Raw genomic sequence first — 5,346 nt, 5'->3', positions numbered from 1 at the left:
AAATAAAAGCGTGGAAACCATCTAAGGCCCTTTTAAGAATTTATTTGAATAAACACACGTATTGTGCTATTTCTCCTAACATAAATAAATCTATATACCTTTAAGAAAAACATATTACATCATACATCAACTTCACATGAAAAATAATAGCCATAAAAAAACAAAAATATAAACAAAACATTTTGTAAGAAAATAAACAAAACACATTGCAATGCATCAAAGTGCTAGAATCACACTAATATTTTTTCATTAACCTCCCAAAAAAAATTCAATTACATTTTTTCCCAAATTGTCTTTTCTTCTTCTCTCGTCTTTTATTTCTCTTTACCCAAAATTCTCTTTTCTTTTCTCGTCTTTTATTTCTCTTTAAAAAAATAACGTTTTAAATAGATATGTTAAATTGGTTCCTCCCTTTACAAAGTTTATAAATAAAATATTAAATTATTTTAAAACAATTTAATATTATATATAAACCTATATAATATTAAAATCCTCTTTTTCCTTTTTTTTTTACACCAAATAAAGTCTCACTGTCGAATTCCATAAAGTATACAATAAACTCCACTAAGAATAAAAGAGTATGGACTTTGGCTCTGTTTATGAACAACATTTGAAGTGACAGGATATCGTGCGAAACCCATTTTTCCGACGTAAGCACGTCATCAAACCAGATGCACAGGGGTTAAATTTGACGGGTGACCCTACCCATCAAGGAATTTTTTTATGACGTTTTTATTTTTAAACTGCCCATCATATGACTTTTAAAATTTATTTGTACAAGTTTCATCTAATTTCAAATTGTACTCATAATTGTTTAAATTTTTCATTTTTTGTTGTACAATTCGGGTCAAGTCTCATTGCTACACTTTGTTTTGAGACCTGCTGATCAAATTTTTCTGCAAATTTTCCAGATTGTTCAAATGTTCTGAGTTTTTTTGTTTAAAATGGAAACACTGATAAAATAGATGGGAAATATATATATAATTCACCTTATTAATAAAAAATAGAAAAATAATAAATCTACAACACTTCCATGCTTCTTACATTTTTTAAAAAATGATAACCCTAAATATACCTCTTACAAAGAAAAATTTGAATACCTTAAATAAATAACAATTATTTAAGAACGGCATATATATAATATTTTCTAATTTAATACATATAAAAAATAAACAAAATAAAATTTAAATCATTTAGTTTACCAACAAACCACCACAAAAATGTCTACATTGCTGTTTAAAACATCTTTTGAAATAATTGAGATCAAAATTCTGAATAAAGTTTTCTCTATATTCTTTATATTATCTCTTAAACCTTCAGATGCTTTCTGAGCAAACAAATAAAACTGATATTTTATAAATGCAAAGTTACTCTCCAGTAAAGGATCTTGAAATTACCAGTGGCTCTGAGTCTGCGGTTCTTGTATATTGTCACAGTCATTGTACTCGCCATGCCCACTGCTCCGATTTGTTCTGAAATGTTGGAATCGTTTTCTACTTGAGTAGAGTATCCACTACATTAAGAAACCTTGCAGCAAGGTCCCAAAGCTTGTTTCAATTGAATTATAGAATTTATACATTTGATTTAAGATTTTTGTGATTTATATTAAATTTTGATAATAAAAAAATTATTAGTCACATTACAAATTGTTTTTTTAAATTACAAATTCTATAACCTGAATTTTAGATTTTTATAATTTATATTGATTTTAATAGTCTTTCAAATTAACCAACAACTTATAATATAATTGATCTGAAAAACTTTATAAAAACCCTATATTTCATATTTAACATGGATAATCATTAAATGCAGAATCCAATAACATGGATAATCATTAAATGCAGAATCCAGATTACTCAAGTGAAATTACAGAAAGGCTGAATTTGTTATTCCCTGTGAATGTACAGTGAAATCACTGCTAAATCACTACCATCAAATTTCAATTGAATACTTTCAAGACACTCTGGCATTTGCTCAGCTTGCATAAGGTAATTTCTCAAACTACTCGGCCTTTGGTCTTGCGGCTTCGAAAAGCACTAGCGTTCTTGGTATGGCACATGTCATTTCCTCATTTCCCCGGACCATCATGCCCGCGAATCGCGATATTTTGTCCGATTCTTTCTTTCGGTCAAAAATCTAAAAAAAGCAGTTTAACTTTTTTAATCTTTTCAATTGTTTGTATGAACGAGTCTAACATGGTTGTTCGTTTCCAGGAGATTTTTTTATTTTATCATTAACCATTTAATTATAAAAGTATGGGATTTCTTGATTAAAATACTGAATACATATATACAGTCATTAATAAATAAATTAACATCAAATATAACTGTATAATGAAACTCAAAAATAAATTTGACACCCAAAAACAATGGCTTCACCTTATTATTTAAGAATTAATAATAACCACAATTTCAAACCAAAACAAAAACAATCATTTCACCTTATTATTAAGGACTATAAATAGTCATCCCATAGATTTAAAAGGAACTCTACATAACGATGAATCTAATTTTGTAAAAGCAAATTCTAAAATTAAAAATACAGAGAAAAACAACTATATCTCCAACCTGTGCGGAAAACTACAGGTTCCATCAATCAAAATGATCTGCACGCGGATTTCTAAATGAAATTGTGCGAACAGGCGCAACCGTCTTTGTCCTCTGGACGAACAACGGCAGCTTCCCTCTCTACCAACAACGCAACGACAGCTTTATGATTTCTGTATCGATTCCCCTGCTGCTTCTTCATACAGATAGCTTTAATTACTCATCTACTTTGGCTGACTTAATGCTTTAATCTTATGAATTACGAATCTGCTACATCGCTAGGTCCAAGAAATCTTGAGATTTTATGGAAGCCGTTAGTCTTTGAAATGAATAACGCAGAAGAAAGAATAAAACAAAACGTCATAGATTCGCCAAAATCTAACCTGAAAGAAGCCGGATCAGCGCCGAATTCCGTCCGATATACTTTAGATATCGCCGTCTTGAGCCTAAACCGGCTATACCACAGACAACCTCCGTTATTTGCTAAAAGCAGCCACACTCGGTCGATCTTTGAGGTCGAAAGCACAGAAATCTTTGAGGTCGAAATAAAGAGGAAGAAAAGGGGAATTTCAGATGCACAGTTTCTCCGCTTTGGGAGCTAAGAACGCAGAGAAACGCGCAGGATTGCTCCTTCTATAGGCGATTAAATATCCAAAAAGATGACAGAGGAGGGCGGCAAGCAATGGATCGAGACCAGTCGGAAGCAACCTGTGAACAAGGACTCTTCCTTGCTAGTTGTAACTTGTTACTTAAGTTCCCTGTTTCCATATCTTTCCATATCTTGGACACGCGCGCCGCGGTAGTCTGGTACTTGTATTTGGTAAGTTTACAGTAAATGCTCCAGCGATCAGACGATCCTAATAAAATCAAGACCCCACAAAATTTATTTTCATTCGTGAAAGTTGGTGGACGGCGGACGGGTAACGGAAGTTGCAATGTTAAATATATATAACAATTATTAAAAAAAACTTAGAACTTTCCATTTTCAAACATGCCCGTCATATTGACGGTATTAAAAATTAATAGCAAGTTACCCTGACGCGGATATTTTAAATTAGAACGTATTTTACGTGTAAAAAACCTAAAAACGGGCATACGGGCGTCAAATTTAACCCCTGCAGATGCAGTTTGAAGAAACCTCAAACCACTTCTCGGGGACTCCCTGGTGGTTTCTGGAATAGAGGAAGAGTGCCTCGGGGTGAATGGTAGCCATTGATTGCCAGATGAACGGGTTGGGAAACTACGCCTCGGGGCTCCATACCACTTATCTTTCGAGTCGGTACTACGAAGAGCTGTCGGGATTCCATTGATTTGAATAGGAAAAATTGTGAGCTGTCGGTTGCACAAGTTCCTGTTGCACATCATGAGAAGCGTTATCCTTTGTTTCCCTAGCGCTCACAGGCTTCAAGCAATGCTGATGGAATTTTGGCAGAGCGCTACGAAAATGTCTGTAGTCAGTTCATTCCCTCCATTCAAATGAGCTTTGGATATGGGAATTAAAAACGTTATTAGCCTATATTTGCCAACCAAAGGCACAACTCTAATGTCGGACACCAACCACGTCTGGAGATGGATTTAATTCTAAATAAGAAGAGGGCCTAGAAACTGTTATGCTAAATTGAAGAAAACCCAAATTTCATAAAATACAGGAATCACATAATGCGATTCACGCTTAAATTCTCAAGATCAATCAACTTTAATTGTTTCCTGAGACAAGTCATCAGCTTCAAATCCGTGATCACCTCCCCAAGAGGCCAAGAACCCCTTTAAACTCACACCTTTCGTTACTAGAGAGATACGTCCAGAATTTCTTTTAGCAGTCTACTCCTGCGAATACCGCCTCCTTCATCAAAATCTTGATTATAACATCCCCAAAGCCATCGGTAACAATGACTGTAACTGGTGGGAAATCATGATTATAATCCCTATACCATCCTTGGACAACTTGCAATGAGTTTTTCGCTGATTCAAATATCAGGTGATGCAGTTGACTTGGCCCACATGCAAAAGTGTAATCCCCATAAGCATGAACATGTGGAGAAGTACCCTGTGTTCGCATACAATCAAATTTTGTATCAACGCTGGAATTTTGCGTAGATGCGTAATATTTTTCCTGAAGTAATATAATGTGTTTGTATTCAGCTCTTCCAATTTCTTCTCAAACTAAACTTTGATTCGCGTATTCTCTTCTTCATGAAACTTTCTAATACATCCCTGTTCCTACCAAAGAGACGATATGTGTTTTGCAACCTACTCTTCAATATCCCCCTGCAATGGGGCACAAAACCTTCATACAACCGACTATGTGAGTTATTGGAATACGTATAGTTATTGAAAACGCACATGTGGTAGTCAACTCCCAATTGTCCTACGTTTAAGATGTGAAAAGACAATGCGCATGGTATTTTAAGTCGAGGAAGTGGACTCTCGGTAGGGACGAGCCTTGCTAAAGAAACAGTACAAAACAACAAATCGGTAAACTGCAGCTACAGTTGCCCAGTTACATTCGCAAATAAGAAAGCCAAGAGTGGGATGTCCCGACTCTGTTGAGCACCTATATTTATATAAAATCTGAGTGGGTTACATAGATTAGTTTTGCCTCTTTGAGTATGGATGAGGTCATTCGCAAATAAGAAAGTCAAGAGTGGGATGCCCCAACTCTGTTGAGCACTTACATTTATATAAAATTTGAGCCTGTCACATAGATTAGTTTTGTCTATTCGAGTATTGATGAGGTCACATGAAGCCAGACTATGTTGAACTTTTGAATTTTGGTGCGTTAAGACGGTGATGGCGGAGG

The 5,346-nt window shown here is 34.6% G+C and overlaps 1 long non-coding RNA gene across 3 annotated transcripts; it reads right to left on the bottom strand.

Moving 5' to 3' along the window:
* Positions 1-1,353: 1,353 nt before the first annotated feature.
* On the bottom strand, positions 1,354-3,262 carry LOC149168814 (uncharacterized). Of its 3 annotated transcripts, none has more exons than XR_016259346.1 (3): positions 2,930-3,262; positions 2,568-2,742; positions 1,354-1,472 (listed from the first exon to the last, which is right to left on the bottom strand). It is a non-coding gene; the product is annotated as an uncharacterized LOC149168814 (long non-coding RNA). The 3 variants fall into 3 exon arrangements; XR_016259347.1 differs by lacking the exon at positions 1,354-1,472 and adding an exon at positions 1,959-2,136; XR_016259345.1 differs by lacking the exon at positions 1,354-1,472 and having other exon boundaries at positions 2,410-2,742.
* Positions 3,263-5,346: the final 2,084 nt, after the last annotated feature.

The sequence above is a fragment of the Pinus tabuliformis genome, chromosome 4_2 (assembly GCF_031772625.1).
Source record: "Pinus tabuliformis cultivar Carrire ecotype Pingquan chromosome 4_2, CPIR1, whole genome shotgun sequence".
NCBI classification, from domain to species: Eukaryota; Viridiplantae; Streptophyta; class Pinopsida; order Pinales; family Pinaceae; genus Pinus; species Pinus tabuliformis.
This window is presented reverse-complemented; position numbering and strand designations above follow the sequence as displayed.